Source organism: Physeter macrocephalus, chromosome 7 (assembly GCF_002837175.3).
Source record: "Physeter macrocephalus isolate SW-GA chromosome 7, ASM283717v5, whole genome shotgun sequence".
NCBI lineage: Eukaryota > Metazoa > Chordata > Mammalia > Artiodactyla > Physeteridae > Physeter > Physeter macrocephalus.
Window position 1 is genome coordinate 142,247,623 of NC_041220.1, and position 16,822 is coordinate 142,264,444.

General features: G+C 50.7%; 1 long non-coding RNA gene across 2 annotated transcripts; it reads right to left on the reverse strand.

The window, feature by feature from the left end:
• Positions 1–1,463: 1,463 nt before the first annotated feature.
• On the reverse strand, positions 1,464–15,407 carry LOC129392258 (uncharacterized). 2 transcript variants are annotated; one of them, XR_008617926.1, is made up of 2 exons: positions 15,203–15,407; positions 1,464–3,447 (listed from the first exon to the last, which is right to left on the reverse strand). It is a non-coding gene; the product is annotated as an uncharacterized lncRNA (long non-coding RNA). The 2 variants fall into 2 exon arrangements; XR_008617927.1 differs by having other exon boundaries at positions 1,464–3,452.
• Positions 15,408–16,822: the final 1,415 nt, after the last annotated feature.

Consider the following 16,822-nt stretch of genomic DNA (forward strand, 5'->3'; position numbering starts at 1 on the left):
TCAATAAAAAATTCTCTAAATCAAAAAAATCCCCACCCCAAAAAAGGCTTATAATCTAGGAGAAGGATTAAATAGAGCGTATTATCTTGTCAAAGGCAAAATATATATTGCATACCAGCTTGCCTCCAGAGAAGACAAACCTTGAAATTAGAAGACCAAGTTCAGGTCTGAGCTTAACCATCTACTGTGGTTTCTGCCTCAACCTCTCTTAGCTTCAGCTCTCTAGTCTTTAAAATAGGATCAAGCCCAACAGTTTAGAGTCACTCTGAATGGGAGTGTGAAGAAGTTCTTCCAGAAGGTGTGACATCCGAACAACTCCTAACACATCTTTTATTTAATATGTTTACCAACAAGAGAAAGATGAAAGACAATATACAACGACAATGGCCAGACCATGTAAAAACAGAGATCTGACCCTCGGCCCACAGCCGCCAGCCCCGGGAGCCAGCCTGCTGGGAGTCGGACATGCAGGAGGGCAGACTGCTGTCTCTAGTGACGAGCCAGGAAGCCAAACAGCCACCCCTGTGAAAATCGGCCAGGACTCGATCAATACTGACGGCCTCCCTAATCGTTGTCCTGCTTCCGACTCAGGACCAACCCCAGAAGGCCCCGCCTGCCCCCTGACCAGTCACAAGGAATGCCCCCGCTTCTAGACCCCCCAGCCCCCCAGGCTGCAGCCCCATCAGGCACCCTGAGCCCCCTTTTCTCCACTGGGGAGTTCGCCCACACCTCTGCCTGCCTCTGGGTCTCTGCCAGGCCCAAGTGATTATGGCCGACTCCCTTGCTACAAGCCAGCTCTGAATAAATAGCTTTTGCCTTTTCCATGTGGTTGCTCTTTGTCTATTTCCACAAAGAAAAGTCTTAAACCAGGGGCTTCCCTCCAGATGGTCAGTCCCTAATTTAGAAGCCCAGTGAGGCAGAGTCCAGGTCTGGCGAGACTTCCTGTCCACCAGGCCCTCTTTCCACAAAACCTCACTTTCTTGAGCTCTCAGTCACTCCTCCGCCGTCCAGGGAAGTAACCGAGTGTTAAGGAAAGATCAAGGGCTTTGAGGTCAAACCCCTGAGTTCATCAAGAATTTCATTTTTCCACTTCTAATTATGTGACCTTGAGCAACGTTCTTAACATCTCTAAGCCTCCATCTTCATTTCACCAGAAATATTTACCTCTAAGATTGTATCAAATGGGACACTTATGCAAGGCAGCTGACGAGTACTGGGTGCTCAGCAGGTGTGGGCCCCCTCCTCCCAGCCCACCTTCCCCCACAAGGAGAAACACAAGACGCCCCAAGAGAAGACTGGTGACCCCCGCACCTGGGTACTTTTCATTCACACGAGTCGCAGTGGTATCCAGAGTGCTACCAAAAGACAACATTTGTTTCCGGTGTTCAACTGGGTATGGGTCACTTCTAACTCACCTCATATGATCCATAATAAGCAAGTAATTTTTCTACACAATCCCATAGTTGTATTTTTAGCAGACTTTATTAACTCTAAATCCACTTCAGAACCAAAAACAAAACTTTAATCTATGACACTGTTATAAGCAGAAAGGGACCTATTAGGCAAACTGAACTTTTGTCCAAAGAAAAAAAGAAAGCGGTTCTGGAACACTGGGCTGGCTGTGAGGTGAGAACATTACTTATGTTCACAGGGGGCTGGACAAATACCTGCCCTGCCCTGGCAGGGTCAGAAGTTGGGTTTATTGGCACCTCGTATCATCTGCTCCAGGAAAAGGAGCAGCACACAGGTTGCTCGTGCAGTCAAGGTCACCCATCACGGGTAAAGGTATCCTTCTTCCTCTTCTGTCCAAGTGGTCCAGGTCATGAGGCTGCTCCAGGGCCTCTCCGTCAGAGGAGTGAGCCCAGCCACCTTGGCCTTTTTTTCTCTGGCAATCTTACCCCTTCTCCCTCCACCTTCCAACCAGCTAGACTAACCTGAAGAGTACCTCTGTTCAGTCCTCAAGGGGTCCCAGCCAGTGTTAAGAACCATTCCAAGATTTAGGTTCAGGCTTAAAGAGGTAAAGAAACCTCAGGTAGACACACCACTTTGACAAATATCACGTGGACTCTCGCTGGAGGCAAGGTTTGCGAGCATGAGGTTTCCATGGGCAATCTAGAATGATCGCTCGGAGCTCTGGAGCCAGGCTGCCTGGGCTCACACCCCAACTCCAACACTTCCTGGCTGTGTGATGTTGGACAAGGCCCCCAACCTCTCTGTGCCTCAGTTTCCTCACTGTAAAACAGTCACAGTAATAGGGCTGCTCTAGGGGCTTCCCTGGGGGCGCGGTGGTTAAGAATTCGCCTGCCAATGCAGGGGACACGGGTTTGAGCTCTGGTCCGGGAAGGTCCCACAAGTAAGTAAGCCCTTTCTTGCTGTCATGATACAAAACGTTTGGGCTCTGTGGACCTCCCTTTACCTACGAAGTCACAGTTCAAGTTCCAGACCCAGAACGTGGACTCAGCTCTGCTTTGCAGTCCAAGCTTTCTCACGTCATACTGATGCATTTTTCGACCGGCAGCTTTAGCTCAACTGAAATTGCCACCAATCCCGCTGTGACACAGTCCCCCAGCTCTGCTGTGCACGACTCAGGGAGTCCCGAGATAAAGCAGGCATCTGGCTGCTAGTGAAGAGCCCAACCTTCACCTATTTATAGTAACAAACCCCCTTCGTTCCTCCACAGGCTCTCCCCAAAGTCACCTTCTTCTAAGCTCTTTCACCGGCTCCTGCCTCGAGGTGGCCTGGCCAGGAGAACCCCTCATCAGCTTCCTCACGAGGAAAGGCTGTAACTACTATCGACAGGGCCAGTCTGCCTCGTTCCATTCAGTGCTCACCGACGCCCCCCCACGACGTCCACTGCTTCCCTCAGAGAGGCAGCCCGGCCATCCTGGCCTTTTCCTCTGGCGACAGGTACTGCACTGCCCTCCTATGGAAGCGGCTCATGGAAGGTTAAGGGACAAGCCCAAGATTCCACCCTGTTGGTGACTGGGTGGCAGAGCCGGAACGCCAGCCCCAGTCCGACAGGGCCTGTGATGCTGGCCACCCTCCCTAAGGCCCAATGGATGCTGACAGATGGCCAGTATTTCAGGGGCCTCAGAAATGCCTCCTGCTGTGCTATGAAGGATGGTCCGGTCTCGGGAAGGAGGCAGGGTGGGAATCAGTAGAAACCCTTCCGTTCCGGGAGGTTATCCCATTCGGGGGACACACGAAATATCCTGGGTCTTGTCTTTTCAGGTGAAACGTCTCTCGGCGCTGGTGGCAGCCGTCTTTGTGCAGCTGGAGGCTCGGGGACCCCGTCTGGTGACACTCCTCTGCGCCGCGCCTGACGGGAGGCCCGCTGGCGGGAGATGCAGGCTCCTCTCTCACAGCCCAGGCTGCCCAAATCTGCCGCACGTCCAAAACTAAACGCAGGACTCGTAGAAATTAATGGCGCAGAGATGGCACCTTTTTCTGCGCTAAGAAATAGAGAATTCAGGAAAAGGCGTCGGAGTGAGACTAAGCGGCTGGAGTCTTCAGAGCTGAGAAAGCCTCGGAGCCTCAGTTCCACCGTGGAAACCCAACGCCCCCTGCACGGTCCCCCCCAGAACCACCCCCGCGCAGGTGCCTGCCCAGCCCCCTCTCCGAAACCCCAGCATCTGCGCGTGCCTTCCTGACAGCATCTGTCACGGCCTCTACGGTCAATCCCGTGCACGTTGCCCCCCACGGCGTGCGGCTGCAGGAGCCGCCTGGGCGGGGACCCCTGCACGCACGCCCTCTGAACCACTGAGTGGGGAAGGGAAGGGATGCGGGGCACAGACACCAAAGACCCACCAGGACCCCCAGGAGCGCCATGCAGGGCACAGCAGGAACAGCAACCAGGAACAGCATCAGGTCTGGCCGGCTGTGAGAGGCTGCACCGTAACAGCTCTCGGGCACACCAGTCACCTGGCGTCAGTCGCTGGAAAGCCCTAACAAAAGAGAGAGGCTGTGCCACACGCTAGTCAGAGCCAACCTACTACGTGACCTTGAGCGAGTCCTCCTTGCCTCTTCACCTCACTGTTTTTACCGCCATGTCACTGACTAACAACACTGTATTAGTTTCAGGCAGACAGCATAACGATTGGACGGATGCGTGTACTGTGAAAGGATCACAGTAAGTCTCCTTAGCATCCATCACTGCACGTAGTTACAATTTTTGCGTGTGTGTGTGTGTGTGTGTGTGTGTGTGTGTGTGTGTGTGTGTGTGTGAACTCAAGATCTACTCTCTCGGGAACTTTTAAATACACAATACAGCATTGTCAACCCTGGCCACCACGAGACTTCCGTCTCATTTTGGCAACGGCAAACTGAGAACATTACCTGAGTGTTTGTGTGTGTGTGTGTGTGTGTGTGTGTGTGTGTGTGTGTGTGTGAACTCAAGATCTACTCTCTCGGGAACTTTTAAATACACAATACAGCATTGTCAACCCTGGCCACCACGAGACTTCCGTCTCATTTTGGCAACGGCAAACTGAGAACATTACCTACCCCACGAAGTTGCTGAACAGACTAGAAGAGGTACAGATGTAAAGTGTCTGGCACGGTGCCTAGGACATAGTAAGCACTCAGCAAACAGTGCCAGTAGTGACGGGGGTGGTGATACAAACTCCGAAAGACTATTAGTATTAGCCTTTTTGAACCATTTGGTCTCCCTTATCGTGAAGACACAGCACGTCTGAGCTTCTTAGAGGGTCCGACAGACTGAATGTCTGTGTCCCCTCAAAATTCCAATAATCTCCAGTGTCTCAGTATTTGGAGGGGGGCCTTTGGCAAATGAATAGGTCATAAGGGTGGAGTCCCCCTGTATGGGATTAGTTCCCTTATAAAAGAGACCCCAGTCAGCATCCTTGTCCCTTACACCATGCGAGGACATGGCAAGAATATGCTGTCTGTGAACCAGGCCCTCACCATACATCGAATCTGCCAGCACCTTGATCTCGGACTTCCAGCCTCCAGAACCGTGAGAAACAAACTTCTGTTGTTTATGAGCCACCCAGGCTATGGCATTCTGTCATGGCAACCTGAACAAACTAAGACAGAGGGTCACACTTCAAGCACAGGAAAACTCAAATAACCAACCCATCTGGAGAGAAAAATTTCACGTAACTTAGGACCTCCCAACACACAAATTTGTATTCATTGGAAGAGGGGATTTAAAAAGAAAGCATCATGCCCCACATCCTCAAGAGCCATCCTGACTCTCACAGTTAAAGTAACTCAGAATCACATGCTGTCAATGTTTGGGAAAACCCTGTACAGGTTTCAAAAGTCATTCAAAAAGTATGGCTCCCAAAATAAATAAATAAATAAAAAATAAAAACAATTTTTTTAATTAAAAAAACAAAAAAGTATGGCTCCAAAACAGTTTTCAGATGTATTCCCCTTTCTCTTCAGACATCCGCCGCAAACCTCTTCACCAAATACCCCCCTAGGAGGCACCGTGTCCTACTCCCAACAAGCCATTTCTGTAAACTCCTTCTGACAGAAAGGTCCAGACTAGACGACGGTCCCCAAACCTAGCTCCACCTACCACGGCAAAAAATACCCCTCGTTTGGGAATTCCCTGGCGGTCCAGTGGTTAGGATTCCTTGCTTTCACTGCCAAGGGCCCGGGTTCGATCCCTGGTCGGGGAGCTAAGATCCCACAAGCCGTGCGTCACGGCCAAAAAAAAAAAAAACAACCCTCGTTTGTCACACCACTATCTAACGTCCAGAGCAAGAATCCATCATTTTTACTACTTCTTCTTCCTTTCCTTGATAAACTTATGATGAAAGTACAACCCACAAAAAGGAGCCTTCTCAATGCTACTGCCCCCAGAGACGCTGCATAGACCATGGGCACTGGGTCAGGTAAAAGGAAACTGAATTTCCAAACCCTGAATTCACTGGTGGCGGCTCCGCAGAGAATACTGAGTGGACGATGTTAAGTACACAAAACAAAAAGCAAAGTCAGCTGCAGCGCAGGCATGGATGGAAAAGAAGTGTTTTCAATGGAGGTGTTTGAGGACATACAAAAGCTATCTTCTAGGGAATTCCCTGGCGGTCCAGTGGTTAGGACTCTGCACTTCCACTGCAGAGGGGCACGGGTTCGATCCCTGGTTGGGAACTGAGATTCCTGCATGCCACTCAGCACCGCCAAAAAAAAAAAAAGCTATCTTCTAATACCACCAAGGACTGAAAATTAAGTCTTTTTTCCATATTAAAGAATAGATAATGGGTGGAACAGAAGTTTTCTTTCAAACTACGGAAGCATCATGAAACGACTCTCAAATCCTTCAGGCTTTATTAGATAATCAAGCTGAAAAGCCATGAAAAGATAAACCTTTCCTCCAGGATACAGGTGTAATAAAATCTCTGACCATACCCTCGAAACAAGGAAAGACGGTATTTTTGAAAACTATTTTCAGGGACTATAAAGGAGCCTTTGAAATTAAAATAATCAGAGCAATACCAAATTCAGAGAAAGGTTTAGAGGAGAGGTTGGTGAAATCCCAAAAAGGAAAACAAAAAGACAAAGAAATGGGAAAAGAGAAGACACTTAAGGAGATTCAGGATCAGAACAGAGGACCGGCAGTCTACAGATGGAAGAGGCCCACCCAGTTCCCATCGCAATGAATGAGACAAGATCCACATCACGGCGCGGCCACCACGACATCTGCAAACACAAGGAATATCAAGAAGAGCCTAAAAACTCACACAGGGGAAAACACGGATCACATACAAAGGGATGGCTCTGGACACATCAAGTGTCACGATGAAGTTGGAAGTCAACTGAGCAGTGCCTTCCCAATTCTTCAGGAAAATGATTTCTAACCCAGGATTCTATACTCAGCCAAACTATCAATTAAACGAGAGTAAAATGTTCCAACATTACACGAGATCTCAAAAAAATTTATTTCTTGGTAAGCTATGGTAAACATGCTCAACCAAAATAGAGAAAACTTTAGAAGGAGGCATCTTACCCAGGAAAGAGGTGAAAGGCGTTCTCAGGGTGATAGGGAATGTGCAGCAGGTCTAGGAAGCAACCAATTTAGAGGAAAGCAGGCTGGTGAGCGGTTCAGGAAGAATTATCCTAAGAAAAGGACAAACTGGATGATGCCCTGTGGTGTGTGAATATACAAAGAGGAGACTGCAAATTTGGGGGGTGGAGGGGGAGAAGTGACAGCACAGAAAATTAAGCAAAACAAAGCCGGGCAATTCTCAACTCTAGGAAATAGGAAAAAAAAAAAAAAAACTGTAGAAGAAAGGAAATGTAATCAAAATAGACTACATATCTCAGCTGTGAATAATATTTCCATAATCATAATAAGTACTGCTGAGTGTTTAACCAAAAGCTTTAACATGATTATACTGAGAGGACGGAGGAAAAAAGAAGTGGGCAGCGCAAGGGGTGCGTAGGTGACCTCAATCGTCTTCTTCCTTAGCAGGATGTCTCTCACCCAAAATCTGGAAGAAATAGCTAAAACGTTGCAAGCGGAAGCCTCTGCGGAGCAGGAATCAGGGTGGAGAAGGGTGGGGTAGGTGATGGCTGGTTTTTTGTTCTAAATCCTGTAGAACTTTTGACGCTTAAAACTATGCGCCTGTATAACTTTGTTTAAAGTGGGGTATTTAATTTTTAAACAAAATCTGATCCTTGACCGGCAAGAATATCAGATTAAGCGGTGTGTTCTTAAACTTTTTGGAATCCAACCCCTTCGAAAAAGAACGGCAAGCTGTAAATCCTCCCCCCAGTAAACACACACACAGGCACAGACACACAACATTTCTGCAAAGGGTATCAGGCAGTTGGTAAATTCCTGAAGGCCAGGTTAAAAGCCTTAGGATTTCTAGATTCTGCTTTCTTATAGAAGGAAAAAAAAAAAATCCTAATGAAAAACTCTTAAAAACACCTACACGATCAAATGAGATCATGCGTGGTCTTCGATGCTGGTGACCATCACCTATTGTTTCCCTGACGGCAAGATGCACCTCGTTCCTAACTATCAACAAAAGTAGGAACTCTGTTTACTGCGCTTTGCTTCAGCCTTGAAACAGGTTCTCTAAAGCTCAGGAATGTGAATCCCTGTTGGGTTGACTCAGCTGTTTCCATTCTAGAACCGGACATGGAATTATGCACTCTTCACCCCATGAGAAAGAGTCCTTCGCGTCCCAAATCTCCCACGTGGGTGTTTTTTCTAACAAAGGAATTACTCTGATGACTTCTTGGCGAAACTTCTGTAATCAGAGTGGCCCATTTAAGTACTCCAAAACACAAAGTTTGCTCTGCTTCTGACTGACCTGCTGCTATAAACCCCACCAACAGCTCCACGTCGAGTCAGAAGAACTGTCTTGTCATTTAACAGCGCTCTTAACGGTCCTGCCAATTTGCTTAAAATATCTGTGCCTTTGCTTTCTCTGTGAACTGAGGGTGACAATAACAGTGTCACTGGACGCTGTCATAAATGGATTGGGTAATTGTGGGAGGCCCATGTGCATCCCCTGGAACCCGTGATTTGTCACATCTGCCACATTAAAGGGGCTTCGCTACAGACCTCAGACAGGGGTATTAGATAGGGGCATTATCCTGGGGTTCTAGGTGGGCCCAATCTCTTTGCATGAGCCCTTAAGAGCAGAGAACTTTCTCCAGGCAGAAGAAGAGAGATGAAGCAAAGGGGACACCAGACAGCTGGCGCAGGACTGGCCGGCCCTTGCTGGCTCTGGCGCCAGGGGGTTCCAAGCAAGGTCCAGGAAGACGCCTCTGGGAGCTGGGGGCAGCCTCCCAGCTGGCAGCCAGCAAGGAAACAGGGTCCCCGGTCCTACAAGTGCCAGCTACTATCGATATATCCGGTGGGAAATCTGAATGAGCTTTCCTGCAGTTCTCCTCCAGATTCTCCAGTGAGGAACACAGCCCTGCAGTCACCTTGTTTCTTGCCCGGTGAGACCCGAGTCAGACTTCTAACCTACAGACTGTAAGATGATAAATCTGTGTTCTTTGAAGGCACTCAGTGTGGGCCAATTTGTTACACAGCAGAAACAGGAAACTCATACAGTGATATCTGTGAAAATGCCCAGCAGTGTCTGTCACATCATCGACGTTCAACCAGAGTCAACTGACTTCCTTAAACCAAAAGACAGGGACGGCCATGCTCCACCCAAAACAACAGACCACAGGCTTGTTCTGATAAATGCAGATTTGGGGAATTATAAATTGCCCAGAATATCTACCTATTCCAGGCTTCAGGTAATTCACTGCCCTTCCTTTAATTTATAAACCTTTCACTGCCTGTCCTGCCTGACAAACTCTAAGTGCCACGCAGGAGAATAAATGCTGGACTGTGTGCGCCAACCCGGCCCCCAAACTCTCCTGCGTACCCCTAGCAGCACCTACCACCTGCGCTGAGTGACACCCGGTCTGCTTCTCCCGCTACACTGTGAGCCCCCAGCAATTCTCCAGTGAGGCACTGGGTCCCACCTTCGAATCTCTGCATGTAGCCCACACTCGGGGACATCACGGGTAATCTATCTGAATGGCTGTCAAACTACATGACAGTGTAACGTACCATCTGCATCTAAAGTATAAACCGCACTGCAGTCTCCAAGGCGGCTTGAGGAGAGAAGGCCCAAGGACACTGTGGTGCTGAGGTCAGGTTCACCCTGATGTCTGCTGCTCACCCTGCTGGAAGTTCCGGAGGTGAACAGGCCGGCGTTTTGCTGATCACGGCCTCAACAGCGTCTACGCCTTTCCCAGCCTCAAGACACAGCACTTAGGAACTAAAGCGCCCAGCAATTATGCCTCATTAAAGAAAGGTTCATCGGAACAAACATATGAGACAGACTGTTAAAGGCTACATTTCTGCACATTCAGTAGGCTTACTTACAAAAGATTAACGTCTCTGAAACTTGAATTTGATGTCCCCCCAAAAGGCTAAGATATCAAACAACACTGGCCAATGAAAGACAGAAAACAATCCTAAATGAAGTTGCCTGACACCCTTCAAGTTAAGGATCATCTGTACATTAAACATTTGGAGTTTTAAAAAACCCAAATTCATTACATTCTTAATGAAGCACTTTTTAAAAATCCTTGACAACATAATATTTTACAACTTACAAAATTACGGTACATTCATGATTTCATTTTATCCTCAGAACAATCTCTTGAGCTAGATAGAGCAGGAATTACCAACGATTAACTCCATTTTACAAGTGAGGGAACGGCAGTTCAGAGAAGTACTTGGACTTAACAAAAGCCTTACTGGGGCCAGGTTTCCTGTGCAAAAGAACAGGAGTAAGTTATCTTTACTACATTATTCATATTACATCCTGTCAACATTCAAAACGGTTTTGATGTAGCCAGCAATGATAGACACGTACATGATAAGATCTTTAAAATGGAAAAGAAAGAAGAAAAAACCATTTGGTAGGGCTTCCCTGGTGGCGCAGTGGTTAAGAATCTGCCTGCCAATGCAGGGGACACGGGTTCGAGCCCTGGCCCGGGAAGATCCCACATGCCGCGGAGCAACTAAGCCCATGCGCCACAACTACTGAGCCTGCGTTCTAGAGCCCGCAAGCCACAACTACTGAGCCTGCGCTCTAGAGCCCACGAGCCACAACTACTGAGCCCTCGTGCCACAACTACTGAGCCAGCGTGCCTAGGGCCCATGCTCCACAACAAGAGAAGCCACCGCAATGAGAAGCCCGCCCACCGCAACAAAGAGTAGCCCCTGCTCGCCGCAACTAGAGAAAGCCCGCGTGCGGCAACAAAGACCCAACACAGCCAAAAATTAATTAATTAATTAATTTTAAAAAAAAACCATTTGGTAGGTGATGTGGCATGGGGGGGAAGTAACAGCAAAGACTTAGATTTATAGTCTAAGAAAAAATTTATCACTGAATTTCTAGTTCTAGGCAAACAATGCTTAAACAAGATGATTTATAGAATACCATCATCTAAAAAATGGGGAAAGCACCATCAGTTCTTTAAGGTGGGGTGGATTCAGAGCTCTGATTAAGCCACCAGGGAAGAACTGGTTAACCCTCTTCCCCCAGTAAAGAACAAGAGGAACAACATGGAAAAGCAGAGCTCAAACGCCGTATCCTCCATCCCCAGGCATTCTCTTCCATGAAACACCCTTTTCATTTAATCCATAGAAAAATCAGGCCTTCTTGCCGAACAAGTATTAACTAGTTTTCCGTGAAAACGTTCAGACGATCTAAGGAAAAATTCAAAAATTCAAAGAAAAAAGACAATCTAAGGAAACCACAAAGAAAATCCATTTGCGTCTCTGAAGACCCCTCCCCAAAAATAAGATCCCTAACAAAACAAACCACATGGAGTATGTAACAGAGCGCTTTTTTTTAAAGTAATTAAAGACCACAGATCAAAATAAGGACAAAAATCCTACTTAACATGAAAATATAATTTGATGGCATCACTCCTTGACCAAACAGCTACCATCTATGTTTAACCCTGTAATCATCCAAATAAGAATAGCAGAGAGGGAATTCCCTGGAGGCCCAGTGGTTACGGTTACGACTCTGTGCTCTCACTGCCGAGGGCCCGGGTTCAATCCCTGGTCGGGGAAGTAAGATCCCACAAGCTGTGCAGCACGGCCAAAAAACAAACAAACAAAAAAAGAACAGCAGAGAAAATCGTGTATCCTTTTGACAGACACGTGGCTTTAAAATAATTGAGCACACCAAATTCCCATCATGCCAAACAGATAAACTGGGAGATTAATATTTTGAAGGATTTATTACTAGAGTCCTTAGAAGTAGAGCTTTGTTATAGGTCATTTAACATATGTAAATTTTTGCAAGTAATAATTTTAAACTATGCTTTAAACCATTATACAAAGCCACGTACACTTACTCAAGGTACTCCCCAAATTCACTTATTTCAGAGTCTCCAAATTAAAATCTCTGTTAGACGCTGGGGCATAACAAAGCCTGCAGTTGGCCGACTTCATATGACACTCAAAAGATCAGCAAAAGGCTCCTGCCAAGAGTTCTGCACCCAACAATTCCATTAAGGAAAACTTCAAGCCAATTTGATAGAGCACAGACGTTGCAAGCCAAATGTGGTTATGAAGAAGATGCAAGACAATAACAAAAAGTTGCCTAGGGACTTCCCTGGTGGCGCAGTAGTTAAGACTCCACCTGCCAATGCAGGGGACATGGGTTCGAGCCCTGGTCCAGGAAGATCTCACATGCCGCGGAGCAATGAAGCCTGTGTGCCACAACTACTGAGCCTGTGCTCTAGTGCCCACGAGCCACAACTACTGAGCCCGCGTGCCACAACTACTGAAGCCCGCACACCTAGAGCCTGTGCTCCGCAACAAGAGAAGCCACCGCAATGAGAAAGAAGCCCGCGCACCACAACGAAGAGTAGCCCCCGCTCGCCGCAACTGGAGAAAGCCTGCACGCAGCAACGAAGACCCAACGCAGCCAAAAAATAAATAAATTTATTTTTAAAAAAAAGTTGCCTAAGCTTTCATCATAGACCTGCTCCTTCAACTATGAGACAAAGTATACACCCATGCAACTGTGGAAAGAAAAAAAAAAAGGAAAGAAGGAAAAAGAACTTCTACTTTAGAATCTACATTTTCAAAGATCCCCATTATTTATACAACTGCCACTAAGAGAACTTTCCTCTGCTTTATTTGGTTGAAAGAATTAAAGGTTTAGGGCTGACAAAGTTCTTACCTAGTTTAAAACCCTCAAAGGTGAGGAAACTGAAGCCTAGTGGTTCTGCAGGAACAAATGGCAACTATATTCCAGAGCCAGAATCAGACCAAATAAATTCGAATCAAGTACTCGACACTGTGCAACCAACACTAGGAAGTAACAGCAAACGTTCATCTAAAAACCCTTAGGAGAATTGAAGAATTGCAGATTTTAAATCACAGGAAAGACTTGGCTCCGTGGTACGGAAAAAGGACCTCTCATTTAGAAGGACCTCTCATTTAGATACACCTCTTCCTCTCTGGGAACTACAGCAAACCACCCTGTCCTTGAAGACCACAGCTCCCAGAGGGCTGGTCAGGAGGACGTCAGGGAAGACGTCAGAAAGAAGTCACCTAAACTGAGACTGTAAGGATGGGTGAAGGCCTGGAGCTGGGCGTAGGGCAGATGGAAGAGAGAGGGCTGAGAAGGCAGGGTGAGGGGCCTGCAGGCTGTCTGGACTTCATAACAGCGACAGCTGCAGTTAGGACCACATTTTCATCTTGCATTCCTGTTATTTATACACCATCTTGTTCACAAAGAATTTCCATTTGGACATTAGAGCTACTTGTGCCTATAGCTCAGTTTTCTGTCTTGGACCAGAACTCTCTGAAAAGGAAAAGACTTTTCAGAGTCTTGTTAGACTTGCAAGACTAACAAGACTTGTGAGACTTTGCGTCCCCCAGGGAAAAGAATCATCCCTGGAACAGAATAGGTGTTTTCGTAAGTTTGATAAAAGGGTCAATGAATGACCCCAGTTTATTTAAGTGGCTGAGCGATACACAGCCTGCAGGGTAGCATCAGATCTTGCCATCAGGCTGAAATCCAAGTCTCCCGATCCACAACCTCACCCCCGCTATTCCTTCTGTAAACCTGACCTCTAACTGTAACTGCCTTGGCCTCATTCCGTGGGTGTGGATTCCCCTCCTTCAAACGCACTTTCCAGCCCGCCAAATTCTTGGGAAAGTTTCCTCCACTCTCCAGGCGCTGAGAGAGCTGCAAAGTTAAATCTGGCTTTCCAGACCTTCTTTTTTTTTTTTTTTTTTTTTTTTTTTTCCTTCCCAATCCTAACGGAAGAAATCAAGAAGCGCCAGGCACAGGGACCAGGCTCCCTCCAATCAGAGCCGGCTCCCGCCGGGCCGGCCGAGCCTCGCGCCTGAGCAGGAAACGCGGCGGCCGGGCTCGCGGTCCCCAGGCGCGGTGACAGCCCCGCGCTCCCCGGGGACCGGGCCGGGGAGAGGAGCGCGTTCCCGGGGAAGTGCAGCCATTTCTGCTCAAGTGGCAAATAAGGCAATAAATAAAACAGCGGGTCAGCTGTCAGACGCAGGCCGTCTGCGTGCCCCACGCACAGCCGGCTGCAGCCCGACGGGCGCCACTACCCGCACAAAGACACCCCGAAACACATGGAACCCCCAACACGCGCACGCGCGCGCGCGCGCACACACACACACACACTGCTGGGGGACAGAGGGGAGCCTGCCCCCGGTACTGATCACACCCCGACGAGCCGCGGGGGGAGGGGACGGGGCACAGCCCTCCAACTCGCAGGGTGGCCAGGACTCCGCGCGCGCGGGTCCACGCAGAGCCACCCTCAGTGACACACAGACACTCAGTGAACCAGTCATGGGGGTGGGGAGCAAGAAAAAGCCCCACTCTCAGAGTGCCCAGGATCCCTACGATCGAGGGTCCACGCGGTCACCCGCAAGGAGACACAGCGAACCAGTCACACCAGGGGGGAAGGGGAGGGGGGGACAGAGACAGTCTCCCACTCTCAGGATGTCCGGGATCCCCACGCGCGAGGCCCCACGCAGAGCTACCTTCGGTGACACAGCGAACCAGCCACTCCACGGAGGGAGTGGGGACCGAGACAGTCCCCCACCCTCAGGGTCACCAGGACCCCGCGCGGGGCTTCACGCGCGGATCCACGCGGAGTCGCGGCAGGCGCGGTGCCCCCTCGGTGCCACCCCGAGGCCGAGACCATGCCCGGCGCCCGGACGCGCGACCGCCCGGTCAGTCCCCCTCTGCGTCCCCGTCCCACAGGCGCTCAGGGCGGCGGCCGCCAACTCGGGCAGCGACCTCGCGGCGCCCCTCTCGGACCTGCCACACCCGGCGGGGACCCCAGCCCGGCCCAGGACCCCTGCCGCCTGGGACCCCCGTCCAGCCCCGGGACCTCCGCCCGGCAACCTCGTCCGGCTCGCGGACCTCGCTCCTCTCGGGGACCCCCGCCCGGCCTGGGACCCCTGCCGCCTGAGTCCCCCGCCCGGCCTGGGACCCCCGCCCGACCCGAGACCCCTGTCCGGCCCAGAACCTCGCCCGGCTCCGGGACCCCTGCCTCCTGAGGACTCCCCGCCCGGCTAGGACCCCCCCGCCCGGCTGGGACCCCTGCCGCCTGGGACCCCGCCCGGCCCCGGGACCCTCTCCCAGCCCCGGAACCCATGTCCGCCGGGGACCCCCGCCCGGCCCGGCCCCGCCGCCCGCCGCCTCACCTCAGGCCGCCTCCCGGGCAGCGCTCACTCCTTGCCGGAGGTGCCCTGGCCGAGCGAGACGGAGCCGAGCAGCCCGCAGAGCCGGAGTCGCCGCAACAATGGAGCCCCGGGGCGGGGCCGCCTCACAGCCGTCTCAGCCCGTCTCGCACTCAGGCTCCGGCTCCGTCTCCCACTCCGCGCGGAGCAGCTGCCGGCGAGAGGTTGCAACTGGGGTCGGGCAACGCGCAGGCGCACTCGCCCCGCCCGCGCCCCTCCGCCCCGCCCCCGGCGGCGCCCGGCGCTCGGGGCCCGCCCCCCAACCAATGGAGAGGGAGCTGCGCGAAGAGGGCGGGGCCTGGAGAAACAAAGGGAGGTGGGGCGGGGCCGTTTCAGGGCTGGGCTGCTGGGTCCCGCGGGGGCCGGACCCAGAGCAACCGGATCCGCGGTCCAACCCGGTCTGACCTGGGGAGGCCGGGCGTAAAGTCCACTTGGAATCCGCTCAGCAAGCCGTGCTCATCCCAAACCCGGAACTCAAGTTTATCTGATTGGCCTGCTTTACAGAAAGGGAAACTGAGGCCCAAGGAGCGAGACCACCTGCCCCCCACGTCACAAAGTCCCATTCACTCGTTCATCTTTTATTCATTAAACGAACATTTTCGCAGCCCGTAAGGTGTGCGGTCGGAGTGCAGTAGAGACAAACTTGGCCCTCCTTTAAGGAGCTCCGTCAGGCAGGACCAGAGATTTTTCGGAGTCACTGTAACCCACGATAAAGCAGCGCAAAGCAGAGCTGTTTCCCTTTCCCACCTCAAAGCTTTTGTGGCTACGCTGCTCCCCATCTGCAATGCTCCCCTCTCCCCACCTGTCACCCCCGTATATCCAAGTACCAATCATCCATAAAACCTCTGTCCTCGCCGTCTTTGATCTTTGGGCGTCGTGTGACCCCGCATTCGCAGTTTTCCTCCCCATCACTAGCGGCTCCTCCGGGAGTCTCCGGGATACACCCCTTCTCTGCCCAACCTCTCGGTGCTGGGGTGTTAGGGTGGCCCATGGCTTGGGCATGGACCCTCCTACCGAGAATCTCAGGGTCTCCCAGGCTTTCAACCATCCACAGACTGCGGTGACTGCCAGCTCTGTATTTCCAGCCCTGACCTCCCCTGCATACGCAGCTGGACTCCCAGGAGGCATCTCAAATGTCTCACCATCAAAACAGAGTGCTTTATTCAATGCCCCCCACCTGCTCCTCCACGTTCTTCTTTCTCAGTAAATGGCCTCACCATCAGACCAGGTGCTCAGCTTGAAACCTGAAATCCTCCTGGACTGCGTTCTTCGGCACCCCCCCCCACCCCCAGGCCTGCCTTCTCTGCATCCCCACACATCGTGACTACCTTAGTTACAGCACCAGCTGGAGCCTTCCATCTGAGTGGTTTCCTCCCACCCCCAGTGAAGTGTGACCTCTCTAGGACAAGGCAGGGGTCTGAGTCATTTCTTGTGCAGAACAAAGCCTGGCACCCTGAAGGCACTCAGGGTTGCTGGTAGAAGGAATGGATGCATGGATAGGTCTTGACAGTGACTGGGGCAGACCCTATCCCCATCTCCCTACACACACACACACACACACACATACACACACACACACACACA